The 26,174-nt window shown below is 37.6% G+C and overlaps 1 long non-coding RNA gene across 1 annotated transcript; it reads right to left on the bottom strand.

Moving 5' to 3' along the window:
• Nucleotides 1–20,256: 20,256 nt before the first annotated feature.
• On the bottom strand, nucleotides 20,257–25,690 carry LOC140167326 (uncharacterized). The gene is made up of 3 exons (XR_011861036.1): nucleotides 25,372–25,690; nucleotides 23,976–24,102; nucleotides 20,257–20,380 (listed from the first exon to the last, which is right to left on the bottom strand). It is a non-coding gene; the product is annotated as an uncharacterized lncRNA (long non-coding RNA).
• Nucleotides 25,691–26,174: the final 484 nt, after the last annotated feature.

Here is a 26,174-nt window from a genome sequence, read left to right as displayed (position 1 = left end):
TAATTTCGAGTTGTCAAGTTGTCACGATAAATGACGACATAATTGACGACATAATTGCGAGTTGTCACGATATATGATGACATAATTGACGACATAATTGCGAGTTGTCACGATAATTGACATGATAATTTCGAGTTGTCGAGTTGTCATGATAAATGACGACATAATTGACGACATAATTGCGAGTTGTCATGATAAATGATGACATAATTGACGACATAATTGCGAGTTGTCACGATAATTGACATGATAATTTCGAGTTGTCGAGTTGTCATGATAAATGACGACATAATTGACGACATAATTGCGAGTTGTCATGATAAATGATGACATAATTGACAACATAATTGCGAGTTGTCACGATAATTGACATGATAATTTCGAGTTGTCAAGTTGTCACGATAAATGACGACATAATTGACGACATAATTGCGAGTTGTCATGATAAATGATGACATAATTGCGAGTTGTCACGATAATTGACATGATAATTTCGAGTTGTCATGTTGTCACGATAAATGACGACATAATTGACGACATAATTGCGAGTTGTCATGATAAATGATGACATAATTGACGACATAATTGCGAGTTGTCACGATAATTGACATGATAATTTCGAGTTGTCAAGTTGTCACGATAAATGACGACATAATTGACGACATAATTGCGAGTTGTCACGATAATTGACATGATAATTTCGAGTTGTCGAGTTGTCATGATAAATGACGACATAATTGACGACATAATTGCGAGTTGTCATGATAAATGATGACATAATTGACAACATAATTGCGAGTTGTCACGATAATTGACATGATAATTTCGAGTTGTCAAGTTGTCACGATAAATGACGACATAATTGACGACATAATTGCGAGTTGTCACGATAATTGACATGATAATTTCGAGTTGTCAAGTTGTCACGATAAATGACGACATAATTGACGACATAATTGCGAGTTGTCATGATAAATGATGACATAATTGACGACATAATTGTGAGTTGTCACGATAATTGACGTGGTAATTTCGAGTTGTCAAGTTGTCACGATAAATGACGACATAATTGACGACATAATTGCGAGTTGTCACGATAATTGACATGATAATTTCGAGTTGTCAAGTTGTCACGATAAATGACGACATAATTGACGACATAATTGCGAGTTGTCATGATAAATGATGACATAATTGACGACATAATTGCGAGTTGTCACGATAATTGACATGATAATTTCGAGTTGTCATGTTGTCACGATAAATGACGACATAATTGACGACATAATTGCGAGTTGTCATGATAATTGACATGATAATTTCGAGTTGTCAAGTTGTCACGATAAATGACGACATAATTGACGACATAATTGCGAGTTGTCATGATAAATGACGACATAATTGACGACATAATTGCGAGTTGTCACGATAATTGACATGATAATTTCGAGTTGTCAAGTTGTCACGATAAATGACGACATAATTGACGACATAATTGCGAGTTGTCATGATAATTGACATGATAATTTCGAGTTGTCAAGTTGTCACGATAAATGACGACATAATTGACGACATAATTGCGAGTTGTCATGATAAATGACGACATAATTGACAACATAATTGCGAGTTGTCACGATAATTGACATGATAATTTCGAGTTGTCGAGTTGTCACGATACTTGACGATATAATTGCGAGTTGTATGACGAGTTGTCATGATAATTGACGACATAAAGTCATGATAATTTCGTGTTGTCACGATAATTGACATGATAATTTCGAGTTGTCGAGTTGTCACGATACTTGACGATATAATTGCGAGTTGTATGACGAGTTGTCATGATAATTGACGACATAAAGTCATGATAATTTCGTGTTGTCACGATAATTGACATGATAATTTCGAGTTGTCGAGTTGTCACGATACTTGACGATATAATTGCGAGTTGTATGACGAGTTGTCATGATAATTGACGACATAAAGTCATGATAATTTCGTGTTGTCACGATAATTGACATGATAATTTCGAGTTGTCGAGTTGTCACGATACTTGACGATATAATTGCGAGTTGTGCGACGAGTTGTCATGATAATTGACGACATAATGTCATGATAATTTCGTGTTGTCACGATAATTGACATGATAATTTCGAGTTGTCGAGTTGTCACGATACTTGACGATATAATTGACGACATAATGTCATGTTGTCATGATAAATGTCATGATAATTTCGAGTTGTCGAGTTGTCACGATAATTGACGACATAATTGCGAGTTGTGCGACGAGTTGTCACGATATATGACGATATAATTGACGACATAATGTCATGTTGTCATGATAAATGTCATGATAATTTCGACTTGTCACCTTGTATACTACATCGCGAGCGATTGGTATGGCCAATGAGGTGGCGGGTTTTTCCCAACGCATCAAAAGGCGCTCTATCCCATTGGTAACATGCTAAAAACAAATCGCTTTTGCTCAGCGTAGATAAGTATAAGTTTCAGATGTATTCAGTACGACGAGCTCTGCATACAGGCTACGGTTTTATTGAAATTGCACAATTTAATATTCAAAATATGCTACTTTTTCAAACTGCTTGAATGAAAACTGCAATCAGAAGAAATATTGATAGCAAATGATAAGTTGAATGTATGCAGTGTGTAAAACAGCGAGACATAAGTAGGTCTACTTGTAAGAAGAAGAAGTGCCTTGGTACGGACGTATCATACAGTGTCAGAGTGTATGCACTGAGAATTCGACAGGTCAGACGCCATGATCATGTCCATGATGATTAAATCAATATGCCACCATGGTAAGTTGTTCATATTTACGTCGCATTACACATGTACATGGCCTTCTATTATATTGAAATGATATTTTATTTTAAGATAAAATGCAGGCTCTAAGTCAGTGTTCTCCGACTTTGCATGTACGTACGCTCAAGTTCAACATACATTACAGTGTGAATAGAACGAATTCCCAGGGCCAGGCTATACCGTAGTATAGACCTTAGGCTATACTACACCATTCAGCAAAAATCAGCAAATTACTTCAGCGGTGTTCATCTGCTCTGTCTGATTATCGCGTAAAAGAACTAGGTCATGCGTTTCTACACAGCTTGACCAGCAAATGCCCGATGCGATGTTCGCAGCTGCAAAAATCCCCCTTTTACCAGTACGCCGTCAGCTCCCAAATACCCACCACCTCAAAATTCCGGGGGAACATACCCACCAAAATTTTTAATGTGCCCCCCCACCCCGGGTATAGTTCATTTGGCAGGCTGGAGGCAGCAGTGTCTACATGTGTACACAGTACACGCACAATTAAAGGCGATGTATTTCTACGGCACGTTCACTTCGTGAAGCGCATGCTACAGATGCGTACCTTTGACGCTACTGTCTTGAGGAAATCAAATGGACTTTATTAATATTATATAATATGCACAACACGCTGCACTCAACTGAAGTCGTACTGATATCAATAAGGGGGGCCTGAAAATAATGACCACAAATTTTCCTGGGAAAATTGAGTTTATACTTTTCTATGGGGTTGACCCATAATTTTCATGTCAAAAAGGGGGGCCCTGACATTTTTGAGGTCTGAAAAGGGAGGGCCCCGAAAATTTTTCGGGATAAAATTTTTTTGCATTAGGCCCTTCGCACTTGATTATTAGTTTCCTGTTTACCGCCCGCGTCCAAAATTGAAAATCTCAAAATAATTAATTATTTTATTTTTATTTCCAATTTTCTCCTTTAAAATAACTTTCAACTACTTCTACTTGCCATTTTCTGACTAATATCAACAATAATGATGAATGAACAAAGAGTACAACTCCACCTTCCCTTATTTATAAAATCAAATATTGTTGTGAAATAATTAAATGCCCGCCCTAGTCAAAACGAGTCGATAGTTGCTTGTAATAGTTCAAACCAAATAAAGAAAATAAAAGATAATTAATAATTAATAATTAAAAGTCACCTCGTCCCCTTTTCAAAATCTTAAACAGGAAACTAATAATCAAGTGCGAAGGGCCTTAGGCCCCGGCCCCTCTAACAAGTGTTTGTGAACGGTCCCTAATGCGCTCCACTTGCCAAAAGTCATGTGTTACAGTGTGGCAGAGTGTGAGCAGGAATGTTCACTCAGTATTTGTGCACCTTAATTTTGCTTGTAAAATACACTTTCTGGCAGAGAGGAACGGCACTTGTTTACATTTTACAAACAGCGTAATCACAGAAGTGGGGTTGTGATTGATGTTCAATCATCTGATATAAAACAGACCAGTTAGCTGATTGGCCGATTACGCGTCAAAGAAGCAATCGATGCAGAGCGGGGCTCAGTATTAAGCCTGGCGTATTTACAGGGTGCGTGCGTCAATCAGAGCAAGGGAGTGCCAAGGGGGTTCTTCCTGGTTGAAGGTATAGGCCTACAGGAATGTGCCACGGTTTTGGGGTATCTTTTCAGCAAATTTCAGTATCGGTGGTTGGGTTTTCAGTGGAGACCAATTTTTGTCAAAAGGGCACCTGAAAGGACCCATTTAAAATTTGAGTGCATTTTGGGTGTTTTTTATGGAAAATCGGTATACATGTAGTCTGTGTGGCAAATCCCTGTAGAAAATTGTTCAAAGACCCCCCCCCAGGGAGTGCCGTACTTCTCTGGAAGCTAGTGTAAATAGCCAAATTTCCTTATAGACATTTTGTATTTGATACTGATCAATTATTGGCAAGAGAGGAACCATTGGGAAATCCATACACCCCATATATGGAAGACATGACCTTAATCTTCCACACAGGGAATGTGAATTTCAAATGGAGTTACCTGAATGGGTGACTCCATTTGATATATCTACACCCCTGTGTGCGAGATTGAGGTCAGACCTCCATCAAGGGGGTGTATGGATTTTAACTGGAATAGCCCACTGGCTGCAGGACCGTGGCAGTCAAAAGTCACACATCAGCATATAGGCTATATATATATGTAATCACATTGAATGCACAGTACGCTGTGGAGTAACTGCAATTTCGATTTAAATTTGCTGCTTTTTTTTTTTTTTTTTTAAAATATGGGCAATTTTGAACATTTCAATTTTTCACCCTCCCCTCAACAATTTCATTTTCAGAAGTTGCACTTACATACAGCTACCTACTTGCACTGGATTGTACTTAGGTCTAAAATTCATAAATCAAATGTGTACATTTCAACATAGTCCTATGCATAAATCAAAATGTGCGAATTTCAACTTTACTGGATGATAAATTTTGGATCATAAAAGCATTCAAATTTCATCATTCTTTTTTACCACAGGTTCTTACAGAGCCCCAGAAGTGACATGGAAAGAAAACAATAATCCCAGGAGACTCAGGGCCTTGACTTACATGTACATGTACGGTAATAACTTAAGGCCTCGATTTAGTAACATAGGGCCCTGACTTAGTTACACGGGCCCTGGCTTAGTAATTTGGGGCACCGACTTAGTAACTCAAGGCCCAAACTTAGTAACACAGGTCCCAACCTAATTACTTTGTTGGGGGCCCGTGCTACTCTATCAAGTCAGGGGCCTGTACTACTCTACTAAATTGGGGCCCACGTTACTATCTCGGGCCCGAGTTACTAAGTCGGGCCCAAACTACTAAGTCAGGACCCAAGCTACTAAATCGGGCCCAAGATATTTCTTTCTTTCCATGCCACTTTGTGGGCTCTGTAGGTTGTTCAATTTAATCTTGGTAAGAAAAATGTATTAAATTTAATTATTTTTCATTGATATATATATATTTTGGTTTATTTTACAGATGAAATTTGAACTTGTACTGGAACTGGAAGGAACCACCTGCAGCAACAAGCTAAAAGCAAGATAAAGATCGAGATGATGATAGTGATGACAATGTGTAAATCAAGTTTGAATTTGAGGGAAAAGCAATTGATAGAAAAAGGCAACTTGTCAACAACATGGCAAGTAGGGCCTACATGTGGGCCTACCTTATACCTATCAATTAGGTTTGGAACACTAGTAGACATCACCTGCAGAATTTGATCTTTTATCCCGGCTGGGATTCTTCGAAACATTTTGTACAGGGATGTGCCACTGCCAGTGCCACAGACTTGGATGCTGACTTTCTCTATAGTCTACTTTTTTAGCAACCTAATTTGTCACAAAAAGCACCCAAATTTGCCCAAATTAGGTGTTTTTAAGACATTTTAGCCTAAATGCGCCCAATTGTGCAAATTTGTCTCCATTAAAAAACTACCGTGGTACATCCATGTATACCTTCAATCAGGAAGAACCCCCCTCCCACAGATATTACCACAAAATAAAGTAATACTCCACACCTGTGCCACACCCTTACCCTTATTAACTATATACATGTATGTATGTACCTATTACAAACTCTAATTATACCCTCTATTATAGCTCTAGCAGAGATGTAAGTGTTGTTGGTCAGGTATGATGTGCCTATTATGAAGAGTGTACACCATAGGCGTAGATCCCGGGGATGGGGTATTTGCCAGTGGGGATGGTCCATACAATCATCCCCCCCCCCCCAATGTTTACGGCTGGTGTATGTGGGTTTCTGACCAAATTAACCTCATTTATGGCCATTTTAGGCCCGAAAGTGCAAATATTGGGCGCTTTGCGCAAATTTATTCCACTTTTGCACCATATTTCAACAGTTTAGCTTCAAAATGGCAAATTTTTTCATACACATTTGTAACATACACTTATTCTGTTGCTAAAAGTGCTGGATTCACTATACTTCAAGAAATGTTTTCAAACCCCATCCCCATTGTCAAAAAGAAATCTACGCCACTGGTGTACACTGGACACTGTTAATGGTAAATCAGCACGGTATTGGGCAATTTAATGAAAATGTGCTCAGAATTGTAGATTGTGAAAATGAAATCAAAATTTATAGTAATTGGAAATTAAGAACACACTTTTTAAGAAATAGGTTTTAAACTAGTACCAATGCTTTTCACCTTTGTATAGTGGTCAAAAATTAATATGGTTTAATTTTTTAAATCTTCATTTGTTCCTTTAGTCCTTGAAATTAAAGGAGGATGGTATGATCAACAGCATCATCTCCACTTTTCTCCATCAAAATGGAGATTTATTTATCAGTAGCATCAGTGGAAAGTCCATATTTTTCTTACTGACCCTGTCAAATATTAGTCAAGAAAAATAATAAATTTTGTTTAGAATTTATATTTCCTAAATTGGCTAGTAATAGGTTTGTCTACCTTTGCTGAATTTAAGAATGTGAAATGTACTTGGCATATTCCATTTGTGAGTGGTCCAATAATTTGGGACATGCATTTTTGTGGGTCTTTTGGGCCTGATTTCATAAATTGTCTTTACTGTTTAAACTATATTTATTTTAGATGCTTATTTTCAAACTCTTTACATTTTGAAACTTTTAACACAAAAAATAACTACACACATATGCAAAATATTGTGAATATTGCTATATTTAATTTAAAAAGCAGTTTTAAGTCAATTTTATTATTTCAGGTGACCAGGCCACTTTCTCATCTAGATACCCAAATAAATCATGAATCAGTTGTTTCAACTGAATTTTATTCTAATTTTCTCAAATTCTGAAAGAACTTGACCAAATTTTATAAAGTACGGTAACTGTTACAAACCCTGCTCCAGCAATACAGTGAGCTTTAATTTGGAAATATATACATTTGTTAAATATTTTAAATATTTTCACAATGTAAATATTTTTTGGGGACACCAAAGCACTTCAACAATTTTCAAACCAATGCATTTTTTAATTCTTCACATTTTGTAATCAATTTTATTTCCCTTCAAATCATGCAAAGCCCAAACATTTAACAAACAAATAACAATAAAACAACCAATTTTATAGAAAATATAATTATTCAATTGAAATTTCACATGGTAAATGAAAATGGGGGACACCAAAGTTGACAGGTGAAACCTATTTTTGATGAAGTCAGTATGAAGGAACATACAATTTGAATGTAAGAAGTAAGTTTATTATGGAAGATCTATCTTTAGTACACATGAAAATTGAGGCAAAAAAAACAAGTACATAATGAAAATGTTGGAGGAATGAGCATTTATAAACGCATATTTTATATGTCTTAAAAAGCGCCTGAAAATGATGATTTTTTTACTCATTTTTGTGCAAAATTCATAATATTGCAAGGTCATGAACCAAATTTCAGGTACTAGTATTTTAATTTGTTTATAGAAATGTTAGTAAGAGATTTAAAGTTTATAATATTGCAAGGTCATGAACCAAATTTCAGGTACTAGTATTTTAATTTGTTTATAGAAATGTTAGTAAGAGGTTTAAAGTTTATTATAGAAAATTACTAAAATGGCACATGAACGCACACACTGCTGTAATTTGCCATTGGACCCCTCAAAAATGATGCCACATGTGCAATTCTTTGAATGTTGCCATTTCCTGCTTTAGCTGGCTGCTTTATTATAATTCTTGTAATTTGAAAGACAAAAAACCCACATATTCAGCAGGGGCGTAGCAATACAATCCATAGCAAATCCATGGGCCCTGGGGGGTCAGGGGCCCAAGCAAATGTGAAAATGTAATAAGGGCTGATAAAGGAGATGTTTAGTGTCCATGGGCCCGAGGCTCTGCCCCTGATATTTAGAATAATACACTGCCACATAGTAAAAAAATTAATGTATTACTAGGTTGGTGTTACTGTTACATACAACTTATTGTATTTTTTGTTTGAATCATATGCTGACCACATGTTGGAATACACTGTGTGTGTTTTGACACCCTGTCATGTGTTAGAAAAATAAAATGACAATGAATAAAAATACAAATTTACATATAATCTATGTGTTTGTTTTTGTGATGACTGGTGCATCATGTCATCAGCCATGTGTTAGAAAAAATAAAGTGGTAATGAATAAGAATTAAAATGTATCTATGTTTGTTTTCATGGTGACTGGTGTAAGGACTGATCAAAATTAATGGGTGAGCTTTTTTTAATTGAAAGGGTGAGCGAACATGTTTTTGAGCTAAAAACAATTGAATTAATAAATTGCCTCCAAAATTTGATTGGTTCCTTTTGTGATGTTTTTTATCTTTCACATTCACCCAGCCCTTGCACTAACAATGGGTGTAAAATTTGCGCAAAAATAGTTTGGTTTTCAGTGAAAGTTTTGTTCAAGTTCTGATGAGGGAGGGGCAAGTTGTTGGAAAAAATGTCCAAATCTATGAATGCCTGCTGAATTCCAATAGACTTATCAATTTTATAAGACTCATCCACAATGATATACCGACTTGGGTATGGGGTGGTGTGGACCCTGAGTGATATCATGCATCAGTATAGCTGCTAAGCTGAATCATTGTGCACTTTGCGATAAAAGCATGAGAGTGTCCACACATGGAAGTACATGGCCCAAAGTTTATTTTAAGATGTAGAGCCATTTCAGATTTGGCACCTAGTGACTTCTAGAGGTCACATAGGGGTAAAAATATGAAAATGCTCCAATTTTGCCAACAGATCACCAAATTATTCGCCTGATCAAATTTTTGAGTAAAGGTAAAAATTTCAACTTGCTCCGATTTTGACAGAAATGGCAAATTGTCCATTTAGCTGACATGAATCATAAAAATAATAGTTTTGCATATCGTACTGTGTTAACCTACTGAGATAGAGGTTAAAAATGTCAAATGCCATTGCCAAGGGCCCTGTTGATCGTTGAATTCCATTGCAAATAACAAGTAAATAGTACATTTTAGATGGTAAGTACTATACTGTTTAGTACTTACCATCTAAAATGAACTGAAATGGCTCGACATCTTAAAATAAACTTTGGACCATGTACTTCATGTGTGGAAACTCCCATGCTTTTAGTGCACAATTGTACCAAATTTGGGAGCTTAGCAGTTAAACTATATGGACACATGTGATAATAATTAATAAATGCGCAGGCCCATTTCATACTGAATTTATTACGCATTTCCCCAATCTTGGCCTTTGCTTTCCGTGCCACCCAGTCAAATGATAAAATTCGAACTTTTAGGCCCAACTGAGATTTAGGGGTGCTGAAGTTTGGTTTCGTGGGGTGTGCTGGAGAATTTGAAAGCGACCCCATATATATGCCAATTTTTAAAAGAAAAACGTTTTGGCTAAACTTAACGCAAATTGTCTTATTTTTACAACTCAGTGTCCCAAAATATGTGGAAAAATTTCAAACATTTTGGCTACTGTCATTTTTTGGCTATTGGGCTATTTTCCTAAAAAAATGAGAATATCTTGAACTAAAAAGACTCATCCAAATAATACCGAAATTGGCTTTGAAAAAAGGGGTCCTTGATATACTTAAAGGCCTAAAATGCTACCCAAGGTTAGTAACATTAAGAAAACTTGATGCAAAACATTCTAACATAACGTTGTTAAGTGATTAAACTATTTTGCAATTTATATTTTCAATTATTTTAACCAAATTTTTCAAATGTTGTTGTAGTAGGGTACAGAATGGAGGTCCCGTTCTCGGTGTGAGTACAAGAGGTTTTGGAGGTGTTTTTTAAATAGATTTTAGGACACTGAATAAAATGGGAGGGTCTGTACCATCTAAAAGTGTGGGGAACTCTCGGTAGAGGGCGTTTTTCAAAATGGCCGCCAAACTCCCTTAAAATCACCATAACTTGGTCAGAGAAGCACCCAACAGAACAATTCTGATGTCTATACCCATGTTTTCAGGGTCAAGGAATCCAATAGAGTCATTTACATCAGCCTAGGACCTATCATTCCAAGATGGCTGCCAAAATTTCAAAATGGCCGCCAGTGAACATTAAGGGGCGCAACACTAAATAAGCGTCCCATAGGATAACGTGTGATTTTGGCCTACTTCGAGCGCCATTCCTGGCGTCCCTGCAATACTTGGCAAAATAAATTTGGTATATCAAATTAAAGCTCTGTTTCTGTAGATTCCAAAACTTTTGTCGGCATTATATCGATGACCGTTGACTTTTTTCGCTATTTCGCGGTGCAAAAAATATGGCCTAAAATATACTAAATTCACCACTCACATTTCAAAATCGGAAGTTGTCTTCATCCGCCACAGAGAATTGCTTTTGAGATAAAATGTCCGGTTTTTTCTGCATGTTATTATTGAAGACACTTGTCGAATTCATATGAGTGATTTAAAGTGAACATGTCGGTAGATATGGTCGCTACAATCTCATACCGTAAAATGAGGGTAACTTTGGGCACTTTTCAGAGTTTTTAAACCACTGCTTCCAAACAAAACCAATTATATTTCTAATTATTTCTTTTTATGACATTAGGGTTCCCTTCTACACCTTGAAGTTGAAAAAGATTTTTAGATAATTTTGAAAGGGTGCCCTAGGGGTTAAAAATAGCCTGACCAATGTTACCCCGCATTTGGGGCAACTTTGGTCAGAGTATTACATTCCATGAAGAAAAAAAATTTAAAAATTGATCTTCGCTGTATATGGGCAAGTTTTTGTTTTTTTTTTTATTTAACCCCTTGCAAAATTAATCAACCACACATCCTTGCTCACAAATACCGATTTTAATTTTTTCTGAAAAAATGTAAAAAATGCTCATTTTGGTCCAAAATGTCGATATTTTCGTAAATTTCAAGAAAATTGGACATGAGCAACTATTATTTCTTCCAAATATTATATTTCTTTACAAATTGAGACCAAATATGACTAAAAACTATATTGCTGTACGGAAATATGACCATTTAAAAAAAAAATTTGACCGACCAAAGTTACCCCATGACTGACCGAAGTTACCCCATTTTACGGTACTCACTATGGACTATATTACCCGAATTTCGTTCTTACATAAAATGCGTAGTGATTTAGTGTTGCGCCCGCTTAACTTGGCTATATCCCGGGTGCAGAAAGTCCTAGAAGTATGATTCTGGTGTCTATACCCATGGTTACAGGGTCTAGAAATCCATTAGAATAATCAGTACAGAACCTTAAAATCCCAAGATGGCCGCCAAAATTGAAAAATAACCACCACTAAAATGCAGAATTTTGCCTATATCTTATCTTTATCTGTGGTTTAGACGGCACTGTCAGGGTTTACGATCCTTACCTGGGGCTAAGATGCCTTAATCTTAGCATAACGCAGTCTAAACCCCAGATAAGGTATCTAAACCCCAGATAAGGCGCCGTAACCCCAGATTAGGGGACGTAGACCCCAGATAAAGCAGGCCAAACCCCAAATAAGGTGCTTAACCCTAAATAAGGAACATAAACCACAGATAAGGCATCTAAACCCCACGTAAGGTGCCCTAACTCTGATAAGGGTCGTAAACCCCAGATAAGGCATCTAAACCCTATAAGAGACGTAACCCCCCAGATAAGAGACGTAAACCCCAGATAAGGCAGTCTAAACCCCAGATAAGGCGCCGTAACCCCAGATTAGGGGACGTAGACCCCAGATAAAGCACCAGATAAGGCATCTAAATCCCACAGATAAGGCATCTAAACCCCACGTAACCCTAACTCAGATGAGGGTCGTAAACCCAGATAAGAAAACCCTATAGAGACGTCCCCCAGATAAAGACGTAAACCCCAGATAAGGCATCTAAACCCCAGATATGGGACGTAAGCCCCAGATAAGGCATCTAAATCCAACATAAGGCATCTAAATCCCAGATAAGGCGCCTTAACTTCAGATGATGTACGTAAACCTAGGAAAATACAGTCTAAACCCCAGATAAGGCATCTAAACCCCAGATAAACCAAGGCAGTTTAAATCACAGATAAGGCAACTAAACCAAGATAAGGCACCCCCCAGATGAGGACGTGAATCTAGGATAATGCAGTCTAAACCCCAGATAAGCTGGCTTAAGCCCAGATAAAGGACATTAACTGGAGATAACGCAGTCTAAACCCCCGGTAAAACGCCGTAACCCCAGATAAGGGACGTAAACATATGATAACACAATCTAAGCCCAAGATAAGGCACCTTTACCGCAGATAAGGAATGTAAACCCCAGATTAGGCAGTCTAACATCAGATAAGGTGCCTTAACCTCAAATAAGGGATGTAAACCAAGGATAACGCAGTCTAAACCCCAGACAAGGCGCCTTAGCCCCAGCAAGGAGACGTAAGCCCAGGGCCGGATTTACCATTGGGCCAGATGGGCCCGGGCCCAGGGCCCCCAAAATTTGGCCAATTTGGCCATATGCATGTTTATTTTTAGCCTCCAAAATGATAACATTGTAAAATTTTGCGCGCTTATCAGGGGTTAAGGCAGCTTATTTGAGGTTTAGACTGCATTGTCATATATTTACATCCCTTATCTGGGGTTAAGGTGTCTTATCTGGAGTTTAGACTGTCTTATTTGGGGTTTACGTCCCTTATCTGGGGTTTAGACAGTGTTATCCCAGTTAACGTCCCTTATCAGGGGTTAAGGCAGCTTATTTGGGGTTTAGACTGCATTATCCTATATTTACATCCCTTATCTGGGGTTAAGGTGCCTTATCTGGGTTTAGATGCCTAAAGAATGGATCTGGGATTTAGACTGCCTTATCTAGGGTTAACACCCCTTATTTGGGGTTAAGGCACCTTATATTGGGTATAAATGCCTTATCTGGTGTTTAGATTGTGTTATCCTAGGTTTACGTCCTTCATCCGAAGTTAAGGCACCTTATCTGGGATTTAGATGCCTTATCTGGTGTTTACGTTCCTTATCTGGGGTTAAGGCGCCTTGTCTGGGGTTTAGACTGCCTTATCTGGGGTTTACGTCTCTTATCTGGGGTTTAGATGCCTTATCTGGGGTTTACGACCCTTATCTAGAGTTAAGGCAACATTACATGGGGTTTATTGGGTGTAGAGTTTGCCTCAAGAACTTGCCTCTATTGACAGGCACAATTGAGTGCCCTCCCACCTCCCAAATGTATACGGTATATAGGCCTACTTTGAATATCTTGCATAAATAATTTTAAAAGAAGTCATAACCATTTTATATATTGCATTTCTGAGAATCTGTAACCATCTTAAATCTTGCTAATCTATTTTGCTGTTTTGGGAGAATATTTGGGAGATTCAGGGAATCTTTTAGAAAACTTTGTAGTTGAAGAAACCTTTAGATGGAGAAGCAGAAAATGTCTTAACAGAGACTGCAGCTGGAGAGGAAAGTTCCCAGGACCCGAAGTCGGGGAAAGTTGCAGTAGACTGAGAGAACTGGCAACAGGGTGTAGTTTTAGCTGGGCTTGTAAATCTTAATACCATCAAGACTGTAAACGTCCTAAAAAACAAGCCAGATAGTCCAATAAATCCAGGTAACTATCGTGCAAATCCTAGTTAAATTTGCTGTATTGGGCAGAGATATACATGTAGTACTTAAAGTGCTAATCAATCAAAATATATGTTATTGGGGCATTTCAAGAGCACCCTTATTTAGGTGGAAAAGGTCGTTGAACTTTTACACAGGGGTCAAGTTCAAAAATTGTTCGGACTTTGTTAAAAACACAAACAATGTGTTCATCTACTCATAAGGATTCAGAAAAAGTTAAGTTTGACCTATCTCCGACGTACGGTTATAGCCTTATAGAGTTTTCTAATTTCTTGCAACAAGACAACTACTTTGAGATAATTTTCAAAAGAAAAATTTCTTTTTTGTCCCCTGTGGGAGAAAAATAGACCTTTGACGTCACAATGTTACTTTCTTGCCCATAACTCCATAACCGTACGCCATAGCTAGACCAAAGTATATTTCTTCTCGGAATCCTCATTGCCAGAGGATCACGACGGTATGAGTTTTGAACAGGTCTGAGTAATTGAACTTGACCCCTATGTAAAGTTCAGTGACCTTTTCCCACTAAAATGGGGGTATGCTCTTGTACAGGCCTAAGTGTTGTAATGCCTCCATAGCCTACATGTAGGCCTATAGATTAATCAGCACTGTATGCACTATTACTCTGCCAAATATACCAACTCTGACATGATTGGCCAAATATGACGACTCTATAACATGATTTGCACGATTGTAGTCATGTGAACTAAAATCTCTTGCACTAAGGTGGCAGTCACAACCGGCCATGGTTTTCAATCACCCACATTGTATAAGCAAGGTTTTGCAGCCTGGTTGGTCTGAAAGGCATGAATTCCTATCGAAAAGCTTGAGAATATGCAGAGTAAAGGCATTTCAACAACATTTGAACTTGAGTAGGATTTAATATTCCCTAGAGAAGTCCTTTTCAGAGGGCCGAGCTTTTGTGGCTTTCTAGCGAGTGTCATCTGCAAAGCAAATTGCCCCACTTCACCCTACTGTGTTATGCTTGACGAATGAGGGCAGCACTCCTCGTCACTCCATACATAAATTCTCCCAGCCACATTTCCCTAATATGAAATTTAAAAAAAGAAAAATTAAGTTTAGCAGAGGTGGGGTTCGAACTCACGGCGCGCCGCTATCAATGGATACTCTATGAGCCTAGCGCCACTTGTTGGTATCCATCTTGAAACTTATTTGAACATATATCATCGCAACTTCAACATAGCCTACCACGTAACAAGCAAAGACAGAAAACGTACCATATTTTGGAATTTTATTTGTTTAAAAACATTAATATGTGTTAATAGCGCTCAATTGTTGTTAACTGCGTGTTCTACATACAGAAATCCGACAATAAATGGGCTCTACATGGACAATACATTATATCGTAGAAAAGCTGCTCTATCATGAGAGTATGCTGATTTGTTTTGCAATTGATGCTTCTAATGTTGGCTGAATGTTTTTGACCCGGGTTTTTGATGATCATGAAAGTCAATCTTTGACCGGGATCTTTGACAAGATGTAATTTTGCTACGGAAAGTGCTATGACAAAACGGTTTTCAGATTTGGCTTTCTTTAATCAAGGGTTTAATTTGATATAAAATGATGCGGTGTTTGATGGCAAATTTGAATTCACCTTTTAGGGGATGTCATTTTTCTTCAGCAGGGGGTCATGAATATGACTCCCCCCATCATGGGCTAAAATATTTTACGACCCCCTATCGTGGGTCAAAAATTTTATGACCCCCCTTCCATCAAAATTTTAGAGCGGAGTGCACAAAACGCGTTAAAATTTGGCCCTAAGCGTAAAGAAGGCGCACGGAGAGCGCAAAAATCTTGCATTGTATAACTAAAGATTGTGTGTACATTTTGTTTTAAAAAGTGTAAGAAAAGTTTAAAATGCGCGTGGCGCGCAAAACTTTTTAGTCAGTCCTTAATAATTCTATAACCCCCCTATTTTGATTGTTACAAAATTATAACCCCCCTATCTTTTGGTCTCAAAATTCTATGACCCCCCTTCCGAAGAAAATGATAGCCCCTTATACCTATAAGGGCTCAGCTGTGCAATAATTTTGAGCCCTGGAAGGAGTGTAAAATAGGCAAGCCGAAAGGGGGGGGGGGCAAGCAATTTTTGCGAGCCGAGGGGGGGGGGGGCAAGCAATTTTGGCACACATATATGGGGCACCTTTTAAATAAAACGCTCTAAAAAGGCTTAGGAAAACAGTAAAAAAAATATGCAAATTTTCATGCTCGCAACATATCTAGACCTTTAAAGGTTTGCAAATTGGGATCCCCAAAAATTTAGCATGTGTAGGGGGGGCAAAGATTTTTTGGCAGGCCAAAAGAGGGAGGAAAGAGATGTTTTTGTAGGCTGAGAGGGGGGGCAAGCGATTTTTGGTGGGTCGTTCGGACATTTTATTACCCCCCCGGGCTCATAATTATTGCACAGCCCCAAATATGGCACATAAATGAAGCCTGGGGTGTGCGACGGATGAGGGGAGAAGCTTGGGGGCACCAGTGGCGAAACTAGACTTGCAATCAAGGGAACAGCTAGCTGGGGTAAATCTGCCACCACCGCCAAGGGAGGGGGTGCTGGGGGAATACAGATGCATGTGCTCATTTGGGAGAAGGGCGGCAAGGATTTCAAACCAAGCCGCTGTAACAGCCCCATGCTGGGGATTGTGCCACTGTCCCAGCTGTACCCTGACAAATTTTCTAAAATCCTCTATTTCTTTTTCAGGCCGGCCTACTAAAAGATCAGAGCTATACTGTACAAGTAACAACCAACTGCCAGTCACCATTAACCAATGCCACTGTGAGCCATTTCATGTCACATTTTGCAGCAGAGGCAGATGAAACAAATGAAATAAAAGGACTGAAATAATGACGGGAAACGCACTTCAACATCACTAATTGAACAATACTTGTGTTGAAAGTCGGGACTCATAAATTAGGTGTAACAGAATGTGTAAAAATTATTAAGATCTATTAGAAATATTCAATCTAATAGATTAGAAATGAATCTAATTCAATTTTAATATTTAAGGGATTAAAATTGCTTAGATTGATTTTTAACCCCTTAGATTAAAATCAAATTACCGGTAGATGTATTCGAATTAAGATTTTTTTAAATCCATCCAAGTATTTTTTAGATTAAAATTCAAATTAGATTGAATTTTAGATTGAATATTTCTAATAGATTAGAATTCAATCTAATTTGATTAAATGTTTTAATCCAATTTTGGATTTGTCCCAGATCACAATCACTCATTTTTTAATCTTAAAGGAATTTAGAAGGAATATGCTGAATTGTATTATAAAAATAAAGACTGCACAAAAAAGTAACGCAGCTGTTATAAATACGCCTGTAGCGTTTGAACTAATAATTGTGTTCACAATATTTCAACATAGAAAGAAGGATGATTTATTTACGCGCATTTATACCCCATTTGTCCAATCTCGTTCAATAGTAACAACACAGCAGTGCTTTTAAAGAAAAATACCTAAATTGAAAAGTTGCAGTTATTTGTATTGATTTGAAGTCAGTGCAAAGATAAATGGAGGGTTTTACGTGTCACAGTGCTTGCATAATAACCATTGATTGCTGTAAATTGCAACTTTTAAATTTGGGTTTTTTTTTCTTTAAAAGCACTACTGTGTTATCAGTATTGAACGGCATTTGACAAATGGGGTATTCAAATGAGCGTAAATAAATCTTCCTTCTTTATATGTAGAAATATTGTGGAAACGATTACTAGTTCTGAACCTATAGGCGTATTTAAAACAGCTGTGTTACTTTTGGTACAGACTTTATATTGGATATCTTCCATCACACAATAGAGGATACATACATAATAAAAAAATCTCCATCATTTATTCTCTATTAAGTAGGTGTGTTCAACTGTTTTGGTTTGTTGGACTTCCTTCTTCATACTTTTTAATGAAAAAAATAGTGCTTTTATTTCTTCACTTCCTTACAGATCTCAAAATAAAATAAAACAATGATCAAAGCTACATATTCACCATGCATTCTAATGATTCTTGTTTATTTCATGAACTCTTGTCTTTCTAATAATTATGTACCAGAGAAATAAGTGTAAAAATACATTTAGTAATGAAGTATGAGATAATGAGTGCAAAAAAGACCATTTATTTACAGTCTATTAGCAGCCACTAGTCTTTTGAGAAGGCTTTTGTGCAGACCTTCATTTTTTTTTTGGGGGGGGGGGCACCCTTTGTCAAGGCCATTGGGGACCACTTGTCAACAAGGAATGAAGAATACCTTGAAGTTAAACAAAGATCAGGGCACAACGGCCAAAACTGAAAAACTGCAGGCAATGGCCCTGACTGAAATTCGAGCCCAGCTTGTGTGTTAATATGGTGCCTTCACAAAAGACTAGCATTGACTGACATCGGCTAGTCTTTGCTGAAGGCTTTGGTGTGAATGCATTGATGCACAGCCACAGCCTCAATGAAAGTCCTTAAAATGAAAAAGTTTTAAATTTGATATACGCCACATTTGGGTTAAATGCACTTGAGCAATGAAAATGCATACCTTTAATTTCTTTATATGTTACTTATAATTACAAAATCTAGCCTTGTTACACTCAGAAAATTATTTTTGTAACTTAATAATTTGTTTTGAGATGAAAAAACTGAACTATAAATCACTTTTTTAGTTTTTGCCACCAAAAAACTGTTTTTTGCCAAGCGGTTTTAACTGCAGGTTAAAACCGTGGTTTTTTCCACCTGTGGCAAAAACCTGCGAACCCTGTTTACATGTAGGACCTTTTATTTTAATTTCATGTCAAGGGTTTACATGTATATAGGACCTTTATTTATTTATCTAATAAATAACAGACATTAACAGGCCTTATCTGCAATAGCTGCCAGGTGACATTTTTTAAAAATCTTCATGAGATGTGTACACTACATAATGCATAAATTATCAAGATGTCTATGGGACAGCTATTGCAGTTAGGGCCTTTTGGTTCTAAACCCTTGCTTAGTGGATACTCATCATACTTACAGGGATGAAGGTAAACCAGTAGCGTAGCCAGCGGGAGGGATGGAGAAGTGGAAAAATGGGGACGAGAAGAAGCCTGGGAGAAAAGAAAGAAAGAAGGAGAGGGAGAGGAAGGGAGGGAAAAATAGATAGGGACGATACTGACGTTTGCCCCCCGGACTGACAATGCTGGCTACGGGCCTGAGGTACACCCCCCCTTGTTGTGCCCCTGACACTATGGATCAGCTACTGAACAATTTGGTCTACAATTATTCTACATCCTGCATCCGCTAATCCTAACATGCGCTAGTCATAAATGTCACTATAGGCCAAGAGAAAAAAGGGTCGCTAGTCCTAATGGCTGCAGATTTTCCATTGCTAAGGTCTTGTAAACCTTATTTATTTTTGGACTTGTGAACCATTTCCTATTTTTCGGACTAGCGATCCGTATTTTTGGACTAGGGAACCTTGGCTATACATTGGTTCCCCTCAAGTTCAGTAGTGACGTAGGTGCATATTTTGTTGGGCGCAGTATTGAATTGTGTGCGTATAGTTAATTGTGTAGCAAAAAAGGTGGTTCGTGTGGCGCAGCCATGAAAAGACATTGATATCACTGCTGAATTTGAGGCAAACCAAAGAAAAGTGCCTAGAACATGTCCAATAATTCCATGCTACTTTTACAGCCTGTAAGGAACTATGCATTACGATTACATCACATGTCAGTGTCACTTGTTGAGGTCCTTATTGTTTTGATAATTGGAGCAAACATTTACTAGTACACCATGCATGTGTTAGTTTAGGAAAGTTTTCAATGCATGCGAGTGATAGCCCTACTAGTATAGGGCCTTTTGACTGTGGTGGTCCAAAACCATGCTATATCGGAAAACCTGGCTATATCCAGAGAACTGCTAAACCCAGACTGCTAATTCCCCCGTTCGGGTGGAGCGGTTGGTGGGTTTTAGCGGTTCTCGGCTATTGTAGGGCTAGCGAGTGATGCGCCAGATAACAGATGCCAGCTGTTGACTTCCAAACCATGATCCTCTTTGTCTTTCAAGAATTGCGCCATAAAACCAGTATCCTCAGTAGTACTGCTGCACCTGGAAATTGAAATAAAATAAAATAATAGCCAATGATTAATTATTACACATTATTATCAGGATTATGGTATCTAGGCTGTTTGTTTGCCTTAAAGCCTTAATGTACAATCTTTTTAAATTTTAGATTTTTCTTCCAAAATGATAAATTATTGTAGCAGAGTCATGATTTGCTATTTCAATAGGTGTGAGGTCAAAGGTCATAAAGTAGTCACTTGCAATCATTTTGAAATTTAAACAAAAAATGTTTACGAACTGTGAGAGTGGGGACACATTTAAAGCACTAATCTGTAATTTACTAAGTCTACTTGTCATGCATAGTTTCATGGGCGTATCCATCTTTCTTAGTAAGGAGGGCAAAATAAAACTTCGGGGGCACACGAAAAAACTTACAGTTGCATCATACAATACATAGAGATTGTATGTCTTTCAGGGATGTATCGTTCGAGTCCGGACTCGAGTCCACTTTTGTCGGACTCGGACTCGGCTCGGACTCGACATAAAAAGACTCGAAGCCGAGTCCGGTCCGAGTCCATGCAATTAAATCCATGTTAAATGTGAACTGATTATACCTAAAAATGTCAAAATAGATCTAAAATTTGATTTAAAATTTGTTGACTTCACTTTATTTGCCCTTTTTTTTTTTTTTTTGGGCTGTCAAATAAGTCATCTGTCATGTATCCTACATATCCACCATATTAATTAAGTTAATATCTGTGAATTAGCATAGTCATACTTGTTAGCATCAAATGATAATAATTATGCATAATTTTTTTTTAAATACTGTATAAAAATATCTAAAACTTCTTTCATGGAACTTTCTAATTCATGAAACTCAGTGAAAAAGAGAAAAAGTGCACACTGGACCATGCAGTATGCATGGCAGCTCATCCTAGTGTATAGTAACTTTGTGCTCCTTACATGCATGTACATGTATGGGTATGGTTATTACATAGGTATTTTACATACTGTTGGTCGCTCGCGATAGATTTGGCTGTTCCATCTTGCGCCCTCAGACACAGGGGACACTTATCGTTGTACTCAATGGGGAAATCACAAAACATGTCATATGATAAATATACCTCTTTGTGAAATAATTTAAAAGTTTGATTTATTATCGGGGAATACGCTCCCAATAAATTACAAAAGGAAAATTAATGCACATTGATGTGTTCTATGCGGAGAAAATTGACTGGAAATCAAAGGCCCTGTACAATCCAGTAGGGATGTCGTAAGGGTGTCCCCTTTGCCAGATGTGAGAAATGGGTAAGTGCACTAAATGGAACAACCCTGACCGAGAGAATACATGTATGTGTAGTTTGTATGTGTTCACTATTCACTGCACATTTGTTCAGTTTAAAAAGATATTTGAAATTAATATCACAGGTACAAAGCATACCACATACTTGAACTTTTGTTTGGTAACAGCATAATCCCCCACTGCCTGACTGAAGTCAGACTAAAAGTGGGGGATATGGACCCACCCTAACTGATTTGTATACATGTGTAGTTATTCCAGGCCTGCTTTAATGAATGTGGTAAAAAGTAAAGCTGTTTGCATACTGGTATCAAAATGGCAAACTGGGAAAACATTTCAACACATTAATTTTCTTCTTGATATTTCTGAAGGGTGAATTTCTATTATTATGATTATTATTATCATTTATTTTATTATTTTATTATTTATATTGTTATCATTATAATATTTTTCTATAATTTATCTCACCCCCATTGAATACATTGCTCTCCATGTACATTTAAATGCTGCACACAGCCTGGTGCCCTTCCTATTCCCTGTGGCCTGTGTACATCTGTGAGTTACATGTCACTAATGTGACACACACATGCCAACATCTCCACATTTACTGCTCTCTGATACATGTAGTTTCTAGAGAACTTTTAATACCTGTGACCCCCATCATTTAAAATGTAAATGACCCCAACCCAGTGTTCTTAGTTAATTATAAACGGCGGTTAATTAACGTTAATTAACCGGTAAGATTGGTTAATTATGGCTGGAAGATATATAAATCCGAGCTCGGAATTCAATATGCCATCATACTGAAGAACACTGCGCAAGCATTTAACATGAGCAGATGAAGTTTTCTTGTCCACCTTTAGCTTTAAAACATTCCATTTTAAAATTTTAAAATTAAAAAATTATTTTCATATATAAACTTATAATGTCAATTCCACCTGTTTAAAAAATTTTACACTCATTGACACAGATGCACAATGATACCGCACGTCTGTGACTATACAATTAGAATTTTATCAACTTTGTCTTTTTAGTTATTGATTGAAGCAATCCTGGGCAAAAATGGTATAATCTGCTCACTCTGCTGTGGATTTTTGGGTACTTGTACAACAGGTGGTGGGCATTCTGCCTGGTTGAAGGTATACAGGGATGTGCCACGGTTTTGGGGTACCTTTTCAGCAATTTTGGGGAAAAGCGCCAACATTTGCACATTTTTGGTCATATCAATTTGTAGGCACTCATATCATTGAATTTACAACCGTATGATGACAAAACAGACAAAAATAGTAACTTTTTGCACAAGATTTGAAATTTAAAGAGAATTGGCAATTACTCATTAAAATGAGGCTAGTAGGCCTATATACATGTATGGACAATATAGTGTGCTCTTCATTTAAAATGGCATAAAAATTGAAAAATATTATAAGGAACACATGAGGTTTTGACTTCAAGGATAGGTAGTTTTCAACATATTACCAGTAATTACCACATTCACCTGCTACAATGTATAACATTGAATTGCATTATAAATCTGTTGACCTACTGTAATGGGGAAAAGTGTATAGGGAGTAAAAGTGTTAGCTTTCGTATGATATACATTGTAAAACAAATTCTGATTAGAAGTAGGTACATGTATAGAGGAAGTCAGCATCCAAAAGTCTGCGGGGCACATCCCCGTACAAATTTTTTCAAAGAACCCCCCCTCCACAGATTTTTACATATAGACCATGATATAGTCTGCACATATGGTCTATGATGTGGTGCATGACACTCTAGACTAGAGAGCAAGAAGAAGAATACTATTTTAATATTTCCAGTGAACACTGAAGTGATATTAAAGTGTTAAAACTTAAAAAACGTCAGAATAATTCAAGATTCATAATTAACCTATTTTACCACCGGTTAAATATGATGCTGTGGTTAATTAACCGGTTAATTAACCGGTTAATTAACCGGTAAGATTGAGGTTAATTAACCGACTAAGAACACTGCCCCAACCCCCACTTTTTAGGCCCCTACTTCACTGATAGAAACATACATGTTAGATATAAAGTTCAGTGCCCCACCCCAGGCATGGACTCTGACCGAGTCCGGACTAGGGTCATATTTTTGTTTGACTCGGACTTTGCTCGGACTCGGCTCGGCTCGGACTCGGACGAGCTGGACTCAGAGTACAAGTCTAAAGTCTTTGAGCTTCTAAAAAGGCTTTATTGGGACGTAGCACGCAAAAATTTGTTATTTTACACTATTTTCGGTCATGATCAGGCTGAATAAGGTATTGGCATTTTGTGGGGTGTGCTGCACCCATTTGGCTACAACTTTGTAAATGAAATTACTTACATCCTCCTCACTAAGGAAAGCCGTGCTGTTCGGTTGCAGGTGCTTTGCTTCAGCGCATGTTAGTCTAGATTTTTGGAAGATATGCCTTGCAGAATGGACCTTTTCCTGCTAGATCCTGTGCCAGTTTCTGGAAAGACAAAACAATATGACATTGTAATTAAAGCCATATATTGTAACATTTGCTAAGGAGAAAGCCCTGAATATTTTTCAAAATTCTGTTTTTACACGATTTCAATGTACATGTACTTTGTAAACATAGTACATAGGCCTACTCAGCAAAAAATCAAAACTTTATGTTTAATGCTCACTTGCTGTGGGTTGGGATTGAGACTGAAGATGAAGTGAAAATGTGACACAATCTGGTCCATCAGGGCCAAAGGAGGCATTTTTGAAAATTAAGTTACTGTAATCATTACATTATACATACAATAGGCTATCATTACTGAAATAAACAAAGCTCTCGCATGCTTGGTTCTAAAGTTTTCTGATGTCTATTTTCTTATGTATTTTCTTATTTTTTACTCCATATTTTTACCTATCTCAGTTTCAAATTTACCGCCTTTGGTCCACATGGACCAGATCATGTCACAAATCATGTTTTCCTATACTATTCTCTCGGTCGGGGCCACGTCACATCCATTTATCACATGCATTGGAGTGAAAACAACTTATCGCATATTTGTATTTGCAGATCGAGAGTCGAACCTGGCACAATAGTGTGATAGCTTGTGATACACTCCGACGCTGTCTCCGAGTTCAGTGAATGCGAATTAGGGGTTCATTCATATATTTTCATGACTAAACGATTGTTTATGCCCGAGGGCTTTATATTTTCATGACTAAACAACGTTTAGTCATGAAAATATATGAATGAACCCCGTTCATACATACGCAACATTCTGCTTGCTGTTATTTCCTCCAAAACTAAAAAATACCATCATTTTAAACTAAAACTACCAGTTCCTTATCATTTTTAACAGTTTCTCCAACGCTAATTGTAAGAAAACGTTTTCTTGCTTAGTCCATCGTGCTTGGACGCGCGCGAACATCGCGTACATCACTCGCGCTTTGCGTAAATAGCTCGCGAACATAGACGCGTAATATCCTACTCGCGAGCGTCCATCAGTTCTCGCGCGTAACTCGCGCGGCTTGTTTATGACCGGAACGCCGGGCATAAACGTTGTTTATGCCCGCCTATCGACCAATCACGCATGCTGTTTATAGCGAGTACGTATGAATGTTGTTTCAGTCCAGTGCTAAAATAAATTGTCAGCCGGTTCATGCCCGGATGTCCGATCGACAGAATAACAAATCCTCACTGCCAGTTAAAATTAATGTTGTGTCGTTTAGTTTTACTTTTGCATAAAAAAAATAATGGTTATGAAAAGAAACTCACCTTGCAGAGTCGTGTACGTACAGACAACACACCCAACTCAGCCTGGAGGACGGTGTACACACGGAAAACACTGCACGGTATTGCAATGATCAATCAATGCACAGTCATGTGTGATGCACGGGTGAATGGGACAAATCTCGTCATGTTTTCGTGGTGTATTCAATGTCCGTGGACATAATTGTCCTCAATCCATCATGTCATTTGCTTCTCTAAATATTAAGTGAATTGAATACTTATATTACTATTGCAAACTAATCCAAGCACGCCGTTAAAATGAGGCAAATAATTCGATTTTCGCAACTGGACACTACTGTCATGACTGTCGGGTCTGTCGCAAACACAGCTGATCGAGGTCAGAGGTGAAATCTGTCGTGCAATGGGATAGAGCGGGTTTTTTGCGTTGGAAAGAACGCGCCACCTCATTGGTCAAACAAATCGCTCGCGATGTAGTATAAATCATGCGTATGTCGTCAATTATCATGACTTTATGTCGTCAAGTATCATGACAACACGTCATACAACTCGCAATTATCATGACAATTATCATGACAACACGTCATACAACTCGCAATTATATCGTCAAGTATCGTGACAACTCGACAACTCGAAATTATCATGTCAATTATCGTGACAACACGAAATTATCATGACTTTATGTCGTCAATTATCATGACAACTCGTCATACAACTCGCAATTATATCGTCAAGTATCGTGACAACTCGACAACTCGAAATTATCATGTCAATTATCGTGACAACACGAAATTATCATGACTTTATGTCGTCAATTATCATGACAACTC

This window comes from Amphiura filiformis, chromosome 13 (genome assembly GCF_039555335.1).
Source record: "Amphiura filiformis chromosome 13, Afil_fr2py, whole genome shotgun sequence".
NCBI classification, from domain to species: Eukaryota; Metazoa; Echinodermata; class Ophiuroidea; order Amphilepidida; family Amphiuridae; genus Amphiura; species Amphiura filiformis.
This window is presented reverse-complemented; position numbering and strand designations above follow the sequence as displayed.